A 26065-nucleotide genomic window follows, 5' to 3' on the forward strand; every position below is an offset into this window, starting at 1 on the left:
TTATACATTTATGAATACATGTGTATGAAATAATGTTATAATTATATATATACATACATATATATATATAGAAATAAAAAAAAAAAAAACCAATTCATGTGTTCATCAACGTTTCGTCGTTATCGCGAAACTTCTTCTGGATGAATAAAATTAAGAAAAAAAAAAACAATACGAATATTTGAAAATGTATTTTTGATGTAATGGCATGTATGACCTCTTCCATTTCAGAAACTGAAAATGTCGTTGAAAATTAAAAAAAAGGGGGGGATATACCGTTGTGAAAGAGTATAAGATTTTTTTAATTATGGCGTTATATAGCCGTTAATATATTTAAAAAGATATCATACAATTAACATTCTTTTTCAAACAAATATATATATATATATATGTGTGTTTACGCACATATATATATATACATATATATATATATATGTATATATATATGTATATATATATATACGTATGTATATATATATGTATATATATATACATATGTATATATATACATATATATATATATGTTAACGCATGTATATCTTCTATAGTATAAAGTTGAATGTGTGTGTGTGTGTGTGTTTGGTCACGAATAGGCTCCTATATGGTTGACTATTTAAAAAAACTGATTGCATATAATGATAGAAGATGTATCGAGACACAGGAATGGGTATGCTTGATCTTGCAGAACACTGGTTCATTAAAATTAAAATTGTGGGGTCTGCGTTCACAAAGTATGGAAATAAAAAATTTAAAATTAAAAAAAAAAAAACGTTTACATGTGTTTTTGATATAAATGTACATAAGAATACTTTGATAAGTATGTTTTAACTTAAATAAGGATGGTATAATAAAATTGTGGGGCCTGCGTTCGCGCCTGACCTCCATGGAATGGAAATAGGCACACACTTTAATAAAGACTTTTCATATCTATCTGCGTAAGTATACTTTGATAATTATATTTCAGTTTGAAGAAATATGGTATAATAAAATTATGGGGTGTTCGTTCGCACCTGACCTCCATAGAATGGAAATATGTCACAAAGTTCGTTTTTTAATATAGATCCACAGAATATTGTGATAAGTATTTCAGTATGAACAGGTATGGTATAACAAATGATGGGGTTTATCTATTTTATTTTTACTTTCATCATATTTTGCTTTGTTTTTGATACCCCCAAATTCAAATCAAATTTACAACCCTTCCTTTTCCTAACCTATCATACTTTCATAAATCAGAGTCCATTTTCTGTAGGCTGTTTTTGAACCCAGTCAACGACGGGTACTTTTACTAGTATATATATATATATATATATATATATATATATATATATATATATATATATATATATAACAGCCCCCTTCTGTTTTTTACAGACTATTGATACCTACGTAGGATTGCCTACGCGTGAAATTTTAGTGGCAGGAGGTGCGCAATAACCAACCACACCTCTCCTGCGTCAACATTGTTAAATACCTATGGCAAGTTAAGTGTACATATAGGACGAATGGAAACAAATGCCGAGATAAGCGAGGAGCACATAGAGTGACTAGAATTCCCAAAAGCTCATCCAGGCTCAACGTTGCTTAACTTCGGTGATCTGCCGAGAACCGGTGTGTCAACGGGATTATGCTGTATATATATATATATATATATATATATATATATATATATATATATATATATATATATATATACAGCAAATAGTTAATAAAATATGTTAAAAATCACTTTGAAAAATGTTTTGAACTCTTTTTCAAAGTGTTTTTTTAACTACTTGATCTTATTATAAGCTTTATCTCCTATTTCGTTTTATCGGGATTTTACATCTGGTTGAGATTACTTTATAAATCTTAATTCTTGAATATTTAGAATATACTTAAGTTTTACCGTCTTGGATCATTTTGGTAAATTTAATTGTAATTTTTATTTTATTTGCATATATATTTTATGCATATATATATATACATACATATATATATACTTATATATATATATATATATATATGCATATATATATGTACACAAACATTTATATATATGTATATATATATATATAGAGAGAGAGAGAGAGAGAGAGATGCGTGTAGGGGTATGCGTGCATGCGGTTGGTGCAGTACACGATAAACTATTATTATCTATCTATCTATATATGTATATATATATATATATATATATATATATATATATATATATATATATATATACTGCTGTACCCTGCCACGCGTTGCTGTGGCTCAAGTACACAGTTTTTGTTCTTCCATTTTCTTAGCTGATATAGAGAATTTCTGGTTTGGTAACTCTTGAATACGTAACATAAATTGTCCATGTGAAAAAACAAAGCTTGGATTGGTTTATATTTCACAACATGATAATTAGTACACCAAAGTTCATTTGCAATACATACGGTGGCATCCCTGGCAAATATAACTGTTGGATAATTAACCACTTTCTCTGTTTTCACAACAGTGTCGATAGATTTGTATTTGACTACCTCACTTGGAATTTTACATTAAATAATAGCGTTAAGTTCATGGGCATCTTTGTATTGACCTGCAAGAATAGCTCATTCACTCAGTCAAGTGGAATTCTTATAATTTGAATATCTGCAAAAACCTTTTAAACTAACTGTTCTTTTGATGAAATAAAATTACAGAAATTACAGAAGTTAAAAGTCAAAGAATTTTGCCCTTAACTCTGATCAGCTGGCACTTTTTCGTACCCAATTTCCCACAAGTGATGCAAAAAATTTTGTGCGGATCGAACAGTCTGCAACTGGACATGCATATTTTGAGTTAAGTTTAATGTCTTCACATGGAACAAAAAAGTAGAGTATTTGAGGCAAGCATTTATTTCATCTGCAGGTAACATTTGTCTGAAATCTTCTGCAAGCAATATTACTGCATTCCCAAATGGTCTGACATTGCCACGCAAATCTTGCAAGGATCAACCAAGAGCCTCAAGTGATTTTTTACGTACCATTGTGCATTCATCCTAAACAATAAGTTTGCATTTCTGCAATATTTTTCCCCATATTGGATATTTTGGAGATGTCGAACATGAGATTTTTGAAAAATTGAATGTTTTAAAGTAGAATAAATAATTATTCTACTTGACAGCAAGGTCGCAGGTATTCTTCATGCAGCAAGGGCTAAGGCTATGTCATTTTGTTACCAAATGACTGCCAAAATCAATTTAATTAGAAAGGTTTTACCAGTTACTTCTGGTGCTGTTCAAGGTAGCAGTAATTTCCAAATAACTTCTATTCTCACAGTCAGTAAATTAGGTGACTAAAATAGGATTTATCCATGTTTTGACAATGCCTTATTCACTGTAATTAATTTAGGAGACTAAAATAGGATGAGGGATTAGAGATGGACAGATAGAGAGGAAGATATATAGATAGAAAAGAGAAAGTGAGATGAAAATAGAGAAAGAGAAGGAGATAGAGAGATAAAGGGATTGATAGATAAAGAGAGAGGGGGAGAGTAAGAAACAGAGAGGGATGAGACAGAGGAAAGGAGAGAGATAGAGGGAGTTAGAGAGAGAAAGGGGATCAAAGAGAGATGGAGAGGGTGATATAGAGAGAAAGATAGATTGAGAGAGGGGAAAGGGAGAGATGGATAGAGAGATATATTAAGAGAGGAAGAGAGAGGGGGAGAGAAACAGGTGAACTACACGTCACCGTTTTTTTCCTCGTTCATTAGAGAAGAAATCTTTCGAGACTGAGGCAATTTAAATTTTTTGTTACTATCCAGAGTAACCCTTTTTTTTTGGGGGGGGGCTTGATTTTTCACGCATTAGAAACCTAACAAATTAATAAAAGAAAAAGAATTTGGAAAATTTGAATTTAACATGAAAATACTATTTTAAAAAATAGCACGATAACATAAGTGCATAAGTGCCACTTTATGTACTCCTTGGGCGTTGAGTTCCATGGCGACCAGCATAGTTATTTAATGGTCGCTCCCTCAGACCCCCCCCAGTCAAGGCTAATACATGCGCACGTAACATTTTTTTATTTATTGAGGTTGGCTTAGTAACTAAACGATTTATATATAATTTCGTAACCCTTAACCGCATGCCGGAAGATTTAAATTGGTTCATTATTGTTGTAATGAAAAAAAAAGTTTCATTCAACACAAAACCAAAAACACATATTAATGATAAGTGATTTATTATTCTATTCATTGAAATTTAATAATTTTTAGATAAAAAAGTAAAAAAAAGTTAATAAAAAATAGTTGCTTATGTGCGTGTAAAATTTTTTGTAAAAGTGAGAAATTATTTTAATCATTTAAAAAACTTGTCTTATTTTTTTTGTTTTATTTTTAGATTAGGTCCACCTTATAATCACCCCAACATCCTCATCTTAAGAACAGCTTCCGGAATAAACACCACTTCTGGAGGGGGGCCTATTTGCAAAATTTAACTGATATTTGTTGTCAGCATACCCACCCGAAAATACTATTAAAAAAAGGGGAGAGGTTCAGTGGCCGTTGCAGAGAAGTAGATTTATTTATCAATGAAAGTTGCGAAGAAGTAAATTTATTTATCAATAAAAGTCGTCATTTAAAAAAGAAAATTGTGGAGGTGGACCTAAATGTAAATATTTACCCAAAAAACTATCCCGAAGTTTATTACAGAAACGTTTTGTTTTCGCACTATTCAACAATTTGTTAATCCGCGCATGTAAATTAAAAAAATATTTGTAAAAGTGAGAAGTTATCAGTAAATGATTTAGTTTTTATTTATTTATTTATTTTTTACATTAGGTCTACTTCCACAAATGTTAAGAACGGCTTTCAGAATAAACACCCTCAACCTCTCCATGTTAACAACGGGTTTCGGAATAAACACCATTGGGGAGGGTTGTCAACATACCCATCCGCAAATACTATTAAAAAAAGTCGTCATTTAAAAAGAAATTTAAAATCAAATGTTTGTAAAAGTGAGAAATTATTAATAAATGTTTAGTAACATTTTTCGGTGCTAATACAGAGAGTGATCCGCGCTATTTTTTTAAATCGTATTTCCACGTTTAATTAAAGTTTTATGTTTTTTTTTTATTCAATTGCAAGGTTAAAGTACAGAATAGGTACAAAACACCCTCCCCTCCCCATGTTAAGAATGGCTTTTTAAATAATAACGTTATTATTTCAACACGGATAAATCTCTGCATGAGTACCCATTTTTCTTTTAATATTCATAAAAAGTAAAACTTTTTTTCAAAATAAATAAATAAATGTTTGTAAATGTGACAAATTATCGTTTAGTTACGGCAACGTCAGTAAATAAAAGATGTTACGTGCGGGGTGGGGTGGGGACTAAGGGAGCGACTATTATTTTTTCTGCTGGTTGCCATGGAACTCAACGCCCAAGGAGTACCAAATTGTATTTTTTTTGTCAAATAAATAAATTTCAAGCAATTTTTACAATAAATAATAGATAGCAACTTCGTTAATTTTATGACTCGCCCAGCATATTATAAACACCTTAACTTCCATATGTTACAACGGCTTTCGTAATGAACACCCCCCAATCTCCCCATATTAAGAACGGCTTTCGAGGTTTATGGAAGGGCGTGTTTTTTTAACATGCGGAGGTTAGGATGTTTATAATACGTTAAGGCATGTCGTAAACATGAAACAGTTTAGAAAAAGTTAAAACAACATTTTTTATGTAAACAAAAAAAGAAAAGAAACTAAACAATTAAAACGTAATGTTTCATGAGTGAAAAGCCTTAACATAAATAAAGGTATTTAAAATTTAAAAATTGGTAAGTACATGAATTAATTTAAATTTTTAAAATATGGGATTTCTTTTTGTGCTAATGCTGAGAGTAATCCGCGCTATTTTTTACATCGTATTTCCGCGTTTAATTAAAGTTTTATATGTTTTTATTCAATTGTAAGGTTAAAGTACAGAATAGGTACAAAACATCCTCCCTTCCCCATGTTAAGAATGTCTTTTTTAATAATAACGTTATTATTTCAGCACGGATCACTTTCTGCATGAGTAACTTTTTTTTTTTTTTACTTATCTTGTAATTCGAGAGTAGTTGAAACGGAAGTTACCAGAAATATTATTGGGCAGTCTCGCAGAAACCACTTCGAAAAATATTTATATTTTAATTAATATTTTTATAATTCGCAATGTAAAATTATTTTAATAACATGCAAACATTCATTGACTTTACAGATAGATTTTCTGAAAATTTCAATTAAATTGGTAACGTAGAAATATGGTTTTATTCAATTTTAACGAACCAAAATTACATTTTTATATATATCGATATATATAGATATAGATATATATATATATACATGTTTATTAGTATATATATATATATATATATATATATATATATATATATATATATGCTTTCTGAATAATTTTGTTCGTTTATATATAACGTTATTTTTATTTAAATATATATATATAAATGCATATATGTGTGTGTGTGTGTTTGTGTGTGTGTGTTTGTGTGTGTGTGTGTGTGAATATCTATGAGTTTGTAGATATGTGCTTCTCCAGGACGCGACGAACTGTAATAGTCACATGTAAGTCCGTTAATGGACATGGGAAGATGGCGAGAAAACAATTAGTGACAATTACTGGCTTGAAAGCACGTCGTATGCGCTGAGAATGGCCACATCACGCTTATATGAGCATAATTGCACACGAACGAGAGATGAACTCGTAAAGACGCAACTGCTTACGTAGAGCCAATCGCGTAGACTTACTTATCTTTATTTTTTCCTTTTTTTAAATGAAAACTCGGCAAATAGAGAGATAGATTGATTGGTAGAAATGAGAAAGAACAATGTCGATAAAAGAAGGAGAACGGACACACACACACACACACACACACACACACACACACACACACACACACACACACACACACACACACACACACACACATATATATATATATAAAAGTGAACTTGTCTGTCTGTTTGTCTGTCTGTCTGTGTACATTTCCTGACACAATAACTGTGCCAATTTTCAGTCTTCAGACTCGAAATTTGATATACAGGGTATGAAGATTTGGGAAAATATTTCTAATCCGTTTTCGGCCAGAAATTTAGCTGTTAAAAGGTCAAAGTTCAACAATTTCACCTTTGAGAACTCTACCAAACTCCTCCGCCAATTTTCGGTATAAGCAATTGAAATTTTAGATATGGATTCCTTGGGCACTTAATAACCTTATTTGAGCCCAAAACTATGAATGTCAAGAGGTCATAATAGGGGTCAAAGTTTAAAAGAAAATTAACTCTGCGGTCTCTACCACATTATTCAGACAATTTCTGGTCTAAACATTTGAAATTTTACATAAAAAATATTCAGATATAGGGCAAGCTTTTTCATCAGTTTCGGTCGAAAATTTCAACTACCAATATATAAACGTATATATGTATGTTTGCATGTCTGCCTAAAACTTTCGACAGAGGCGACGGATTTTCACAAGATCAGTATCGTTTTGAAGCTCGACCCCTCAGACGACAAATACCGAAAAATTGGTTAAACACATTAATTTCTGCACCCTCAACTGGGCATTTTTCTAAAGGGATGGGTCGCTTTTTTCGCCGATATTTTCGAAAGTCATCCCCTCTTTTCGATTGTCTAACCTTATTTTAAACCTACGTCACTTCCGTTTTGGGGTGGGTTTAACAGCAAAGACGTCACGTTTTTTCCCATTCTTTTCGAGCCTGCCTTCCTACTACCACTTTTTTTTTTGCTCAGCATACACCTCCAAACACCCGGGCAACGCCGGGCTGAAATTCTAGTATATATATATATATATATATATATATATATATATATATATATATATATATGAGAGAGAGAGAAAGAGAGAGAAAGAGAGAGAAAGAGAGATAGATAGATAGATAGATAGATAGGTATGTACTTATATATGAAATACTCTTTGTGTGTGTGAGAAATAGAGAGAGAGAGAGAGAGAGAGAGAGAGAGAGATTTATGGACTTCGAAACGACTGGGCCGATTGCTTTTTATAGTTCACAAATCTGTAATGTATGTGTCTGGGCATTTTCTTAGATAGGCTTTTTAACTGAATGCATCCGATAAGTATCGAAATGTGATAATCGAAAAAAAGAAATCCGATTAAAGAAAGTTCACACCGAGTTAAACTAAAGTAATGCATATATATACACATATATATATATATATATATATATATATATATATATATATATATATATATATATATATATATATATATATGTAATCTTGGAAGTCTGTTAACCTTCAAAGCTATACAAAACCTGTTTAATTTTCATTTTTCTGTCATTCGTTAGAAAACTATTTAGTCAGTAAGTCATTTAATAACCTGCAATCAATGCATCAACTTGTTCTCTCGAATTCACTATAGTACTAATGGTAGTTAAAGGGACCATCAGCTGTTTATCATGAAACACTGTTTCGTGGATTTAAAAACAAAACAGTATAATTAAATCATGGCTCCCAGCAGTGTTGATCAAACACCACCTCCCTTACTCTAAAGAAGAAAATATGTTACAGATATTATATATATATATATATATATATATATATATATATATATATATATATATATATATATATATATATATATATATATATAGCTGAATATCTTCACATAAATCTGGCCTGATTGAAAATAAAATTATAGGTTTTATTTTCATTTTAATATTTCGAGCGGTTTTCCACTCTTTGTCAAAAAAAAAAAAAACTTATAAAAGAATGAATGACGACAGAACCGTTGAGAAAAATCTAAATTTTAAGCCAGAAAATGTCAAAAATAAAATGCTCACGCTTTGTCAATGGCATTAAACCTTACGTATAATAACGTTAATCAAATGCCTAAAATTTAAGACTCAAGCTTAAGGTGTCTTAAAAATGAATTGGAATTCATAGACTATTGTTTAATTGGTGTCCAATTATTATGGAGCAAATTTATTGTGAATTTAAAATATTTGAATTATTCCCATGTTATGCCTTTAAAGACTCATAAAACACCCCAGGGAAACTGATATTTGACAAATATTCATTAATTGATACTTTATTCATATTGTTAAAATTTCACCATTTTTACCATTATTTGTTATATTTGCTTAAAAATTTATGAAATCAAATATAGCCCACATTACCCAACTTTACACCTAGCATCCGCATTTCACAATTCATGGTGATCGGTTAATTAGTTTAGAACTGACTACTGTCCATAGAACTAAAAAAAACATTACATACCAAATGTTATCTAGAGATATAATCCGATACATTTTTTCCTCTTAGCCATTCGTTCCGACGGTGCTTGGAACAATGAATGTTTAGATACTACCTTGTCTATAGTGAGTGCACAAATGGAGATTCTTGTAAAATCCTCCGGCAATCAACGGGTAATATACAAATACCTGTTGCCCAGAAAACCGCCGGTATCGATTCCATAATAATATTGAGTGAAAACATGAAAATCAAAGAAAGTCACGTGACAAAAATACGACGGTTAAAACATTGATCTTTAGTATGATTTGCATTCGTCGGACTACGGATCTCATCTTTTGTGACCAAGTACATTATCCACTACGCCACGAGGGGTAGGTGTAAATAAAGAGGAGGGTAAAAGTGTAAGTGGGGAAAATGGTGCACAAAGGCGCGAGTTTGGAGTTAGGGTTAGGGTTAGGGTTTAGGGTTCGGGTTAGATGCACAGAAAACGAGAGATGGCGCCAAGATCACAGTGTAGTATCTGTTCTGATGCTACACTTCACCTTCTCTGTCCTCGTTCGATGGAGGAGAAATCTTTTATGACTGAGAAAATTTCTATCTTTATTCCCATCCAGTGTGCCCCTTTTTTGGGGAACTGGATTTTCCTCACATGAAAAACTGGCCTTGTGTGTAACTGCGATCGTGGGGAGACAAGTAGATAGGAACAAGATATGGCGAGAGACGGATAGAGATAGAGAGAAAGAGCGAGGGAAAAAGTAGGCGAGATATAACGAGATAGATCGATGGATAAAGAGAGAGAGAGAGAGAGAGAGAGAGAGAGAGAGAGAGAGAGAGAGAGAGAGAGAGAGAGAGAGAGAGAACGTGGTAAAAATATTTTATATTTTATATGATTTAACAAGAATTGGTTAAGTAGAGCCGAGAGGTGCGGTTTAAGGTTAGGGTTAGTGTTAGATACAGAAAAAAAAAACAAAAACGAAAGATAGCGAACTAGATAGAGATACATAGAAATAGCGAGGACACGGAATAAGGAAATATATAATGAGAGAAAGAGAGAGAAAGAGATAGAGAGAGAAAGAGAAAGAGAAAGAGAGAGAGACTGAGAGAGAGAGAGAGAGAGAGAGAGAGAGAGAGAGAGGGGGGGAAGCAAAGAAAGATATAGAAAGAAACAGGGAAAGAGAGAAGGCGACAAAAACGTAAGTAGGATAATAGAGCGCAGAAGAGCATGAATTGCGCCAACGTGTCTCGCTTATTGATTTTTTAATCTTCAAAATATACGGAGACAAAGATGCGCCCTGTCACAATTAAGGCTCGAGGTGTTCTACTTAGATTTAAGCGCGTAATACATACATACATACATACATACATACATACATACACATATATATATATATGTATATATATATATATTTACGTACGAGAAAAAGGCGCGAAGGAAGACTAAGCGATGAAGTGAGTGAAGGAGGTGTAAAAGTTAGGAAGTGTTGGGAATAGGGGGAGTTAGTAGTAAGATTGTGCTTGAATCGAAGACGTGTGACAACGTCATATATGTATTGAAATATTTAAATGTTTGGAATTTATGTCCTATGCGACTCGTCGGTGACAAGAGTTCCGCCTGGAAAATGAAACAAGTAAATCAGCCATGTCAGTTGGAGAAACGGGCATAGGAATTCATATATATATATATATATATATATATATATATATATATATATATATATATATGAATAGTAACTCTCTCAGACACAGCAATATATATATATATATATATATATATATATATATACATGCACACATACATACATACATGAATAGTCACTCTCTCAGACAAACCAATATACATATATATACATATATATATATATATATATATATATATATATATATATGTGTGTGTATGTATGTAGTCACTCTCTTAGACACGCCAATATATATATATATATATATATATATATATATATATATATATATATAGAGAGAGAGAGAGAGAGAGAGAGGCACCCTCTTAGACACGCTAATATATATATATATATATATATATATATATATATATATATATATACATACACTCTCTTAGACACGCCAATATATATATATATATATATATATATATATATATAAACAAGGGTCTTTCCAAAGTTAAGGCCTCCTATTTTTTTTTACTCAAAAGCTAAAACGTTGAATGCGTACAAATACCGGAGTAGTTCCATTAAAACGAGCGATCCTATGTGCTTCAGAATTAATTTTTCGACATATTTACCATCATTCTCAATGCTTTTTTGCAACCTCTCTTGATGCCTCGGTCGTAAAATACAGAGCGCGCTTTTTCACTTGCATCCCTGTTGCCACTCTCAAATCGACGAATCCATCTCCTAATTGTGCTCACATCTGCTTCGTAAACGTTCAACAGTCGCCGGTGAATATTGATTGGTTCAACTTCTTTCTGCAGGGAGCAATACAATGACGTATATCTGCTTCTGCTGCACGTATCTGAAAGGGGTTTCTTTCATAGAGTCTCGTACCGTAAATATCCGCAACAGAGCGAGCAATCTCTCAGATCATGAATGCATAAGTTGCAGTCACGTCTGATCTATTTTAGCGAAATAAAAAATAGGAGGCATTACTTTTGGAACGGTCTTCGTGCTGACGGAACTGGGTACTTATGCAGAGAGTGATCCAGCCGTAACTCAGAGTCCGCCCGGCTTTCCCCGGAACATGACGTCAACAGCCGAAGTTAAGCCGAGCGTCGCCGAGGAAATTAAGCTGAGCGTCATCGATGAAAGCATAACAAGAAAAAACCTACCTTAAATTTCAAGTTTTATCTCTTCTCTTCTCTATATAAATAAAATGAACTCATTTTTTCCCGTCTGATTTTGACATTAATAGGATTAAAAATCAAGATATTTCATGCAAATATAATATGCACAAACGGCAGAACAATATCTGAGGTGTGTTATAGGCTTATTATTTCTCAAATTCCTCGATAATCTTAGATTTCTATACTTTTTCTGCTGAGAAGGCACGGCCAAAATCGGTTAAGATCAATGGAAGTGGTAAAATATTTTCTCTCTAATAAATTCCTCCTCCCCCTGCCACCACTTAACACCGTTTGGGGATCGTTCACAAGGAACAGTTGAGAAGAGAACACCGGTTTGGCTTCGTAGTTCTTTCATGTGAAGTTATTTAAAATCACTAAACTAAGCTGCAGTGCTCTGTGGCGTAGTGGTTAGCGTGCTGGACAATTAACATTATATTTTCACGTTCGCGCCGACCTACCGTAGTCGTTTTTTTTTTTTTCCTAAACAACTGGAATGGACTTTTCTTGGTGGCCGAACTGTTAACGTTGCAGAGGTTTTTTTTTTTTTCACACTTTATTTTCCTACTTTTACTCATGACTCCGGGTTTGATCCTTCCTACTTACCTACCATAACATTTTTTAAAACTCGCCCCCTCCGTCCCGGAAACAAACACTCGGGCAACGCCGGGTACCCCCACTAATTAACTATAAAGAAAAATGTTATAACAATATCTGTTTTTTGCTATATATATATATATATACTTTTAAATAAATAATGTTAAAGATTTGTTTGTTCGAGAAAAGGTTTAAAGGTAAGTCAAATAAATATTTTCAAGGATTATTTTTCGAGGATAACCCTGAAAACTAGAAAAGTTAAAACAAAACTGGGTGTGATAGTTTTTTCCCCATATAAAAACATATGTTGTTGCTTCTATTGTTGTTGTTGTTTTTGTTGTTGTTGTTGTTTTTGTTGTTTCCTCAGACCGTTGTTTTATTAATGGTGTGCGTAGATCATATTCCGCATTCGCGCTGGAGGTCTTTCTGTGTTGCTCGCTGGAACGCCCACAAGTTGATTATTTAAAATATGAATTGTCAGTCTAGACTTGGCAAAAAAGGTACCAGGTTATAGGATATAGGTTATAGGATATAAAGGTTCGGCATTTGGTAGCCTGGCATCTCCAGGCATAGCCATCGCTTACCTTTCCTCTTATAATAAAATTGCACCTGTGTCCACATGATGCACAAGGTTTCCGGTGTGCCAGTAATTTTATTTTCGTGACAAAAGTCGAGGATTCCGGCTGGTGTTTTTAGCTGCTTACTTAAGGCTGTAAAATTCATGTTTTTTTTTTCTGACGTGAAAGTACGAAATGCTGTGCTTTTTTTTTTTACTAATTTGTTTTCATTTCTTCCTCTTCCAAATTGTCGTCTGCTGCTTTGAATTTTCAACGCACGAACGCGCGTCGCGTTGAAAGCCATCACACTGCGCTGTCATTGGCTGAGCTTCAGGTTATGTCAGACGGCTTGATTTCCTAGGCCACGTTCGGCTTACTCCGGCTGTTTATGTCATATTCTGGGAAAAACCGGGCGGGCGCTGAGTTACGTCTGGATCACTCTCTGCATGAGTACCCGGAACTGTCTCTAAAGTTTGGATAAAAATAAGTTTTATATATCTCAGTTAGCACAGTGTTAATGCTTATTTTCTACGAAAAAATATATCATTACGAAAAATGTCGATACATCTTTACTGATTCAAACCTGCGCAGCCAGATTTTTCTTTTGTATAATAAAAATTCCACTTTAACATCGAATAACAATAAAGGCAAAAGAAAACTTTTTACTTTGACAAGAAATTTTGATTTTGAAAGCTCAGATTAAAAATAAAATAACAAAGGCCTTATTATGATTTACCATTTTTTAAAAATACTTTTTGGGTTTTTATAAATATCTCTCTGCTTTTTATTGTTATACGCTACAACATACGGCATAATCACGTTGCCACACCGGTTCCCGTCAGATCACCGAAGTTAAGCAACAATGAGCTTGGTCAATACCAGATGGGTGACCATTTGGGACTTCCAGGTGCTCTATGTGCTCTCCGCTTATCTCGGAATTGTTTCCAGTCATCCTGGACATCTCCTTGGCACTCGACTCCAGCAGTACCGATTCAGTAGAGGTGTGGTTGGTGATTGCGCAACCCTTGTTTCACAATTACACGCGCAGCTGCCCTTACAGGGGGTGTCCTTTGTCTTTTGAGACTGAACAGAGGCATTTTGGACGCTACAATAGGGTTTATTTTAATGATTTGCTTTTTTTTTTGGTTCAAGTTTCTTATCACATTATCTAGCTGTAAGTGAAGCATCCTACCGGATGCTAGGCACTCACTTACTATCTCATGCATTCAAGCCAAAAGATCTTTTTAATATTCTAACTTCCCCTTCAAGTGCAATTGTTTGTATCTTTCTTGTCCTTGTTTCACCGGGTATCTTGGTCTGGTAGGTTTTGAAATTCTTTTTCCATAAATCTGGTTACCATTATAATTACTAGAATGATGAAGATCTTCCTAAGATTCCAGTTTCTTTTCATGTCGTACGTAAGACCTTTGTATTCCGTTACGTTATCCCTCTCAGTTTTTTTCAACCCAGCATCATTGGAGACAATAACTCCTACTCAGGTTGCTTCTTTCTCCTTCTTGTCCCATATTACTGTGTTGGGTTTAATAGCTCCATTTCTAGGTACGTGGTTGTAGGAGTTGCGTAGTCATAGCCAACTCTTCTTTCCGGTATATGTTCCCAGAGTTGATATATTATTCCTTAATTAGAATTTATTTTTGAGATATATTAATTTATTTTTTTATTTCGGACTATTATTCCCATCTTTATTAGTTGTTGTTTTCATCTTTATTGGTTGTTGTTTTTCACGACGTTTCGGCCAACTATTCCCCTGGCCTTCGTCAGGTGGTAACCGCGACGGATAGGAACTTAGAATCTTCTAACTGCATTCTCAGCAATCACAGCCATCCGTAGTTGTTGTCGTCTCACTACGTTTTGGCCAAGTAAGCCTCTGGCCGGCTTTGGGTAGGATTGAAACCGCTATCTTCAGACACTGTCCATCTGGAACCATAGAGATTCAACGTCTCTATCAACTGCGCCATTGGATTTTTTGATCTTATAAATCCACGTTTATTTATTATCTAATCTTCCATAGTCGGTTCCGTACTGATTGGTAAATATATATATATTATTCCTTAATTGGAATTTATTTTTGAGATGAGCATTATATATATTAATTTATTTTTATTTCGGACTATTATTCTCATCTTTATTAGTTGTTTTTAATAAACTAATAACAACTAATAAAGAGAATAATAATAGTCCGAAATAAAAATAAATCAATATTCCCAGGGTTTGTTACTGCATTCGATATTCAACTTTTTACAGATGGTTCAGTGGAGATATTTACACATCACATTGATTATTATTATATTTGTTGTGTTGTATGCTTTTATATAAGAAAAGTGCACATAAGACATCAGGTCATGCAAGCAACACGCATGTGTATCCTCATGATAAAAGATCAACCAGTTTTACCATATGTATTATATAGAATTTTTTAAACGAAATTAAATGTATAATAATACTTTGTATTGCTCTAATTTTAGATGACGACAGATTTAATGTGGTTAGAGATTTTGGACGTATTCCTATGTTTGCATTGTTTAATATACTCCTTTCTTTTGGTTTTAATATCTTATAATAATTATATTTTAAAATGCTAAACTTTTCCTTTAAACACAGGTTACATGTTCGATTTGAGCTATTAGAGTTTTGGAATTGCACAGAACATACCAGGAGACTATATTGACAAGGTTACTTTCTCTCAGTGATCAAGTTTTTTTTTGCTGTAAAGACAATCTCGCTTATAGTGAAAGTGTTTGCATATACACATACTCACACACCCACAAAACATATTAGATATTATTTTACTCTATTTTTGTGCAATCTTATTAAAATCACAATACTGAATATGCATAAAATTTGCAGATACACACATCATCTCTCGCTGTTTATTTATGGTTTAAAACTAATCTAAAGCTCCCAATATATATGCATATATACAGTATATGTATTTATACAAACATTATTGTCTACATACGCGCATACATGTTTCAGCAGTGCGTCGTCTCAGAGACATTACTTCATCAGGCCGTGGTATCAACTTGAGACCACACTTAAGAAATATTGTTTTTTTGCACATAAATGCTTTTATCTACATTACACTCAAAAGAGGAGAAATTGCGAATAAACAGTGTCCGTAGAGAATGGGAGTAAGATGAAAACGGGGAAAGAGGAAAGGGGAAGATGGGAAAGATTTGAGCCTGTGTTGATAAGTTATAAATTAAGAACATGTGTTTTTAATGTTTATTGGGGGAAATCTCTTATTTATGTTTTATATTTACATATCTTTTGGAATTCTCAACTTAGATAATTTTTTAAAGGTTTTTATCACTCAATAAGAAACCTCTTTCTAGACTTTAGCCGTCTATCTCTGTCCCGAGCTATGTGGGACCCATGTGTTGTACAATATCGTCCCTTCACATAGTTCTTGGTCTTTCCATTGACCTCTTGGGTTCAAAAGGTGTCCATTCCGCTGTCCTGATGAATCATCTGTTGTCATGTAGTCTGGCTACGTACCCTGCCCATCTGTGTTTGGATGGCAGTATTGATGTTAATAACTCTCGTTTGTTGGTAGATCCAGATGTTTGTCTTTCTGTCTTATAGAGTGATGCCCAATATTTTTGTCTCCATCTTCCCTTGTGCCACTACCAAGATTTAACTTTGGCGAGACATCAACGCCATGTTTCACTATCGTAGATCATCACAGGTAGTATCTATTCATTGAAGATCTTTTGATTGACATACTTGTTTTCCACCCCAATGCTATCTTTATTTTATCTCAGGGAGGAGATCTCCATCTTTCGTCATTTTCTTTCCCAAGTTGATATAGCTTCCTCAATGGTCTTTCCATCAACATCGACTTGGCAACGTGCTAGTTCAACATCACCATGGTCTTCCCAAGGCCAACCGGTTAGCTCTTAGAGTGAATCTCGTTTAGAATGTCATTTAGTTGCTGAGGAGAGTGTGCAATCAGTACTATGTCATCAGCAAAGATGATATGTGACAGGTGCCCGCCATCGGTGTAAAATCTTTTACCTCACCACTTAATCCGTCTGATTATCGCATACTGGGGACAGGCTGTAGAACAGTTTTGTAGAGATGGTGTTACTTTGAACATAGCGATGCTTCATGTCAAGTATTTTAGACTCCAGTTATCTCTATGTAATAAATAGTTTAGAAGTGGTCAAGCCTAATATATATATATATATATATATATATATATATATATATATATATATATATATAGGCTGGGAAAGAGGTGAAAATCCTGTGGCGATGGAGTGAGGGCGTACCGGAAGCCGCGGCGTGATCTCTGAGATCCGATCGGTACAGATCGCACCTTCGACATGGACACTAACCGACGGACTGCCCGATATATATATATATATATATATATATATATATATATATATATATATATATATATATATATATGCACACACACACATATGTATGTATATATATAAGAGTTAAAAGAATGAGATAGATAAATAATGCAAAGATCAACAAATTGCTTTGGAGCTGACATTGAATATGAAGAAAAAAAACGACAATAAAAAATATATTAATGCATATAAATTTATTTGTTTATTCAATATGGATGTAAGATCAATTAGGTGAGTAGGATAAGTAAAACTCTTTATTCGATTGTATTTCGAATCCTAATGCTGCTCATCAGAAGAGGAGACAAGATGCTAGGTAACATATTAGGGATGTAATGTTTAGCTATAGTTATATTAGTAACGAAATAATTGGGCGTCATAGGATAAAATTGTTAAGGTAAGGGTGTTGTCCCATTTCAATATATTATTCATATTATATATATATATATATGTGTATATTTATATATGTATATATATGTATATATATATATATGTGGATGTATACATATATGTGGATATATATGTGTATATATGTGTATATATATGTATATATATGTGGATATATATATATGTGGATATATATATGTATATGTATATATATGTATATATATATGTATATATATATGTATATATATAATATATATATATGTGGATATATATATAATATATATATGTGGATATATATAATATATATGTGATATATATGTATATATATAATATATATATGTGGATATATATAATATATATGTGATATATGCGGATATATATATAATATATATATATATATATGTGATATATGTGGATATATATAATATATGTATATATGTGGATATATATATATATATTTATATATATATATGTATATATATATTATAAGCGCTGTATTGGTGGAGCACTATAGTGAAGCTATGTGGTTTCCACTTAGCGTAACAACAATATTTTCCGTAAAAGAATAGAGTACTTCGATTATCAGTCTTGTATAAAATATAAACAAATTGATAACTTTACTAAAATACGGTATAATGTCACTCCCTGCATATCACTACGGTGCCTGTTTGTATGTTTTTACGTTTAGCCACACGGATGACACGAGATACATACCAGTATATAACTGTATATTTTTCTCTTCCACAACATTTGCTCCCCCCTCCTCTTTTATTCCATTTTTGTGTCTCTATCAACTTGAATGTTCTCCGAATTCTTTAAAATCCGTATTTGAAAATGTCTCTTTGTATATACGTAGGCGTCAGATTTATAAGAACGGGCTAGTGACGTCAGAGATGTAAGTTTTAAAGCGCAGCAGGGGCATTTACGACGTATGCATCAAATGAGGCTGACCAAAGTGCATTAAGAATGGTGCTGACTATGTAGAAAAATGAATTCTAAATTTGCTCATTTTAATGATATTACCTTCGTCTTCGTCGGAGCTCTTCAATATTTTAGTTTTTGTGTTAATTTAAATTTAAAGAAATTATTTGAGGTCCAATCTTGTAATTACATTTAAAGCGTTACCTTATGCTCATTATACCGTGGTGCTTTAAATAAGTTTCCAGACTTTTTCCATATGAGTACTTTTATTGATTGTGTACGCATGTGAAACCCTAGTCCTCTTCGAATCAATCTCCTCCGGTTACAATGCACTTGTGGTCATTGGCACTTGTGGTTAGTGGTTAACCAATGCACATTGGTTGTACCGTTCCAACAATTTCTGGAAGGTCCCATTGAACTTTTCTTGTGTAAGTTATCAATGATTCTTGTCACAGCCTCTTTCATCTCCTAAATTATCTTATAACGACAGTTTTCCTTGAGCTTAACTCACGGAGCAAGGCCTGGTGTATAGCGAGAGTGTGGAATTGTTTTGATACCCATCTTGGTCAAATAGTGTTTGACACAAGGATGGAGTTTTGGACTGGTACGTTGTCCTGATGGAAATGCCACTGACATTATTTGAAGAATTCTGGCCTCTTCCGACGGAATCTCTTCCTGAAACCTCTTAAAACCTCAACATGGTATTCCTTGTTGATTGTCTGCCCAGAGAGAACACATTGCATGTAGACTATGTTCGTGCTGTAAAAAAATGGGATCATTATAAATGCTGTAAAAAATGGGATCATTATAAGTGCTGTCAAAAATGGGATCATCATATGTGCTGTCAAAAATGGGATCATTATAAGTGCTGTCAAAAAATGGGATCAGTATAAGCGCTGTCAAAATGAGATCATTATAAGTGCTGTCAAAAATTGGGATCATTATAAATTTTGTAAAAAAAAGGGATCATTATAAATGCTGTCAAAAATGGGATCATTATAAATGCTGTCAAAAATTGGGATCATTATAAATTTTGTCAAAAAATGGGATCATTATAAATGATGTCAAAAATGGGATCATTATAAGTGCTGTCAAAAAATGGGATAATTATAAGTGCTGTCAAAATGGGATCATTATAAGTGCTGTCAAAAATGGGATCATTATAAGTGCTGTCAAAAATGGGATCATTATAAGTGCTGTCAAAAATGGGATCAATATAAGTGATGTAAAAGTGGGATCAGTATAAGTGCTGTCAAAAATGGGATCATTATAAGTGCTGTCAAAAAATGGGTCATTATAAGTGCTGTCAAAATGGGATCACTATAAGTGCTGTCAAAATGGGATCATTATGAATGCTGTCAAAAATGGGATCATTATAAGTGCTGTCAAAAATAGGATAATTATAAGTGCTGTCAAAAAATGGGATCATTATAAGTGCTGTCAAAAATAGGAACAGTATAAGTGCTGTCAAAAATGGGATCATTATAACTGTTATAAAAATGGGATCAGTATAAGTGCTGTAAAAATGGGATCAGTATAAGTGCTGTCAAAAAATTGGATCAATATAAGTGCTGTCAAAAATGGGATCAGTATAAGTGCTCTCAAAATGGGATAATTATAAATGCTGTCAAAAAATGGGATCATTATAAGTGTTGTCAAAAATGGGATCATTATAAGTGCTCTTAAAATGGGATCATTATAAATGCTGTCAAAAATGGGATCATTATAAGTGCTGTCAAAAATGGGATCACTATAAGTTCTGTAAAAATGGGATCAGTATAAGTGCTGTAAAAAAATTGGATCACTAGAAGTGCTGTAAAAATGGGATCAGTATAAGTGCTGTCAAAAATGGGATCATTATAAGTGCTGTCAAAAAAGGGATCATTATAAGTGCTGTCAAAATGAGATCATTATAAATGATGTCAAAAAATGGGATCATTATAAGTGCTGTCAAAAATGGGATCATTATAAATGCTGTCAAAATGGGATCATTATAAATGCTGTCAAAAATGGGATCATTATAAGTGCTGTCAAAAATGGGATCATTATAAGTGCTGTCAAAAATAGGATCATTATAAGTGCTGTCAAAAATGGGATCAGTATAAGTGCTGTCAAAAAATGGGATCACTATAAGTGCTGTCAAAAAATGGGATCATTATAACTGTTGTAAAAATGGGATCAGTATAAGTGCTGTAAAAATGGGATCAGTATAAGTGCTGTCAAAAAATTGGATCAATATAAGTGCTGTAAAAAAATGGCATCAGTATAAGTGCTGTAAAAATGGGATCATTATAAATGCTGTCAAAAAATGGGATCATATTAAGTGCTGTCAAAAATGGGATCATTATAAGTGCTCTTCAAATGGGATCATTATAAATGCTGTCAAAAATAGGATCATTATAAGTGCTGTCAAAAATGGGATCATTATAAATGCTGTCAAAAATGGGATCATTATAAGTGCTGTCAAAAATTGGATCATTATAAATGCTGTCAAAAATGGGATCATTATAAATGCTGTCAAAAATGGGATCATTATAAGTTCTGTAAAAATGGGATCAGTATAAGTGCTGTAAAAAATGGGATCATTATAAGTGCTGTCAAAAATGGGATCATTATAAGTGCTGTCAAAAATGGGATCATTATAAGTGCTGTCAAAAATGGGATCACTATAAGTGCTGTAAAAATGGGATCAGTATAAGTGCTGTCAAAAAATGTGATCACTATAAGGTCTGTCACAAAATGGGATCACTATAAGTGCTGTCAAAAAATTGGATCACTATAAGTGCTGTAAAAATGGGATCATTATAAGTGCTGTCAAAATGGGATCATTATAAGTGCTGTAAAAAATGGGATAATTGTAAGTTTCTGGCTCTGTCTGGCCTTCCTGGATCTGGGAACTCTAGGTCATACCAGCATATCCAGCTTTCAGTGCAGATCAACAGAGCGGGATCTGAATTGATCAGCTCGACTATTTCACTGGTGTCATGACAACGTCTTTCTTTCAGAGCACACTTGAGACAAACTTCGCGTAAATCTTCCGCATCTTCAATTCCTCACGAATAATTGTGTGTACATTTTCCACAAAGATATCAAACAGTAAACTTATTGTCTTTATAGACACACGACGGTTCTTATCGATAAAATTCTTTATTTGGCCAAGCAACTCTGGTGTTCTAATTTTCTTACTCCTCTAACACGTCTTATCGTCCCCCACACTCCCTGTTTTCCTTGAATCGTTTATGCCACTCCAAAACTGGAGCTCGATTCATGCAAGATGGTGCAAAAGCAGTCGGTAGAATTCCATACGTTTCCGTGGAATTTTTTCGAAGTTTAAAACAGCATTTTATTGCATATCATTCTTCTAAAGTGTCGTCACGTCCAGATGGCATTTTTCAAATTTACTAACTGTGACAATCGGGCTTAGGTAAGTGTATTCTAATTCCTGTTGTAGTTTTGCACTTGATTTTGCAATCAAAAAAATTAGGCAGCTATCTCATAAGCAGTAACATACCGGATTTTCAAGAGTCTACGACAATTTTAAATGTCTGGAAATTTATTGAAGGTACCCTGTATATAATATGAAGATACATAGTTAATATTTATTATATGTATCGGCTATATTTACTAATAGAATTGTTATAGTTAATCGAAATACATGTGATTATCATTAATTTTAATAAGACCCGATTTGATCTTTTATTTTACCATGCTAGAATGCTGTGTAGTTTTAGGCATGCGTAAGAATGCACGTATGTATAAATGAATGTACGTAGAGTTAATGTGTGGGAGGTATGTGTGTGGTTCGGTGTGGATGTGGAAGCTGTCACTAAAGATTTCAGTAAATTGGAGATGTATTGCAAGATATAAGTAAGAACTAGGTTAGATGAGACTTTTCTAGCGATAGATTAAGAGGAAGAAGTAAGTGGCTTATGAGGTGTGATTTTAATTAATATTTCTTATTTTGTATTTAAGAGCCTGTCTCTATCTTTGAATTTCGTAATAAAAATGTTTTCAATCAGACAGAGAAAACAAGGAAATTCAATGATTTACAGGTTTTTTAGTTTTTCGCTTTAATTTCCCAGTTGGTGGTGGTGCTTTTTTATAGACACTGTTTTGAAGAACTTTACGATAAAAGTTCTTATGTTTATGAAAAATGTCTTTGGTTGAGGAGTTAATCTTGTGATATAAATTTGTTTAAATGGGGGGGGGAACTCAGAGTACTCATAAAACTTGGTACTTGTGAAATTTTAACAATATATATTAAGTATTAATTAAAAATATTCCCGAGATTTTTAGTTATTTGGGTTATTGTGGTATAGACACATTCCCGAATTTGAAATTTTAAATATTTTAAGTTTGTATTGGATTTGATTTAATAGATATCGATTAAGAAGAATTTGCTGAATTTCTTTTATTTCTCAAGACATCTTCAGCTTAAGCTTTAATTTTTCGACATTTTTCTAGAATCAAAACTATATCACAGATTATGTCACAAAACTAAATAATGGTTCTAGATAAAGAATTAAGTAATTATTATAAATAAAACATATTCTCTTGATTTTAAGGGAATAGAAAAGTAGTGCAACACTGTTCTGTTCGATAACATAGGTTTTACACGTCCTAATAATGGTTCTAGATAAAGAATTAAGTAATTATTATGAATAAAAAATATTCTCTTGATTTTAAGGGAATAGAAAAGTAGTGCAACACTGTTCTGTTCGATAACATAGGTTTTACACGTCCTAATAATGGTTCTAGATAAAGATTTAAGTAATTATTATAAATAAAAAATATTCTCTTGATTTTAAGGGAATAGAAAAGTAGTGCAACACTGTTCTGTTCGATAACATAGGTTTTACACGTCCTAATAATGGTTCTAGATAAAGATTTAAGTAATTATTATAAATAAAAAATATTCTCTTGATTTTAAGGGAATAGAAAAGTAGTGCAACACTGTTCTGTTCGATAACATAGGTTTTACACGTCCTAATAATGGTTCTAGATAAAGATTTAAGTAATTATTATGAATAAAAAATATTCTCTTGATTTTAAGGGAATAGAAAAGTAGTGCAACACTGTTCTGTTCGATAACATAGGTTTTACACGTCCTAATAATGGTTCTAGATAAAGATTTAAGTAATTATTATGAATAAAAAATATTCTCTTGATTTTAAGGGAATAGAAAAGTAGTGCAACACTGTTCTGTTCGATAACATAGGTTTTACACGTCCTAATAATGGTTCTAGATAAAGAATTAAGTAATTATTATGAATAAAAAATATTCTCTTGATTTTAAGGGAATAGAAAAGTAGTGCAACACTGTTCTGTTCGATAACATAGGTTTTACACGTCCTAATAATGGTTCTAGATAAAGATTTAAGTAATTATTATAAATAAAAAATATTCTCTTGATTTTAAGGGAATAGAAAAGTAGTGCAACACTGTTCTGTTCGATAACATAGGTTTTACACGTCCTAATAATGGTTCTAGATAAAGATTTAAGTAATTATTATGAATAAAAAATATTCTCTTGATTTTAAGGGAATAGAAAAGTAGTGCAACACTGTTCTGTTCGATAACATAGGTTTTACACGTCCTAATAATGGTTCTAGATAAAGATTTAAGTAATTATTATAAATAAAAAATATTCTCTTGATTTTAAGGGAATAGAAAAGTAGTGCAACACTGTTCTGTTCGATAACATAGGTTTTACACGTCCTAATAATGGTTCTAGATAAAGATTTAAGTAATTATTATGAATAAAAAATATTCTCTTGATTTTAAGGGAATAGAAAAGTAGTGCAACACTGTTCTGTTCGATAACATAGGTTTTACACGTCCTAATAATGGTTCTAGATAAAGATTTAAGTAATTATTATAAATAAAAAATATTCTCTTGATTTTAAGGGAATAGAAAAGTAGTGCAACACTGTTCTGTTCGATAACATAGGTTTTACACGTCCTAATAATGGTTCTAGATAAAGATTTAAGTAATTATTATGAATAAAAAATATTCTCTTGATTTTAAGGGAATAGAAAAGTAGTGCAACACTGTTCTGTTCGATAACATAGGTTTTACACGTCCTAATAATGGTTCTAGATAAAGATTTAAGTAATTATTATGAATAAAAAATATTCTCTTGATTTTAAGGGAATAGAAAAGTAGTGCAACACTGTTCTGTTCGATAACATAGGTTTTACACGTCCTAATAATGGTTCTAGATAAAGAATTAAGTAATTATTATAAATAAAAAATATTCTCTTGATTTTAAGGGAATAGAAAAGTAGTGCAACACTGTTCTGTTCGATAACATAGGTTTTACACGTCCTAATAATGGTTCTAGATAAAGATTTAAGTAATTATTATAAATAAAAAATATTCTCTTGATTTTAAGGGAATAGAAAAGTAGTGCAACACTGTTCTGTTCGATAACATAGGTTTTACACGTCCTAATAATGGTTCTAGATAAAGATTTAAGTAATTATTATAAATAAAAAATATTCTCTTGATTTTAAGGGAATAGAAAAGTAGTGCAACACTGTTCTGTTCGATAACATAGGTTTTACACGTCCTAATAATGGTTCTAGATAAAGATTTAAGTAATTATTATAAATAAAAAATATTCTCTTGATTTTAAGGGAATAGAAAAGTAGTGCAACACTGTTCTGTTCGATAACATAGGTTTTACACGTCCTAAACCACGTATTTTATTCTTATATTTATATTAACTAATATTGATTTCAATTTTAATTTTTATAATTATTTTTGTCCCTATCCAGTTTGCCATTCTTTTAAATGGGGGAACGGAATTAACCCCACATTAAAAAAACCGTCTCTAACTCTACTCTCGTGGGGAGGTTTATTATTATTATTGAAAACTATCACCTTTGTTATTGATACTTTACTATATTTATCTATTAATATTTTTGTTTCAACTATTACTATTATCATTATGATAACTATAAATAAAATTATCTTTACCGTTCACCAAATTTGTTTCAATTCCCAACCATTTATTATACACATTGAAATTAATGGCGTCTCTTTTTGCCGTCTGACTTAAACGTTAATACGTCGCAAATAATTTTTAAAATAAAAAAATAAGTAAATACAGCATTCTTCTTCCACAAACGGCAAAAATAATTCACGTAAACTCTTTAGAACATTGTTGCAAAAAAA

Source organism: Euprymna scolopes, chromosome 32 (genome assembly GCF_053919585.1).
Source record: "Euprymna scolopes isolate OS-2025 chromosome 32, ASM5391958v1, whole genome shotgun sequence".
NCBI lineage: Eukaryota > Metazoa > Mollusca > Cephalopoda > Sepiida > Sepiolidae > Euprymna > Euprymna scolopes.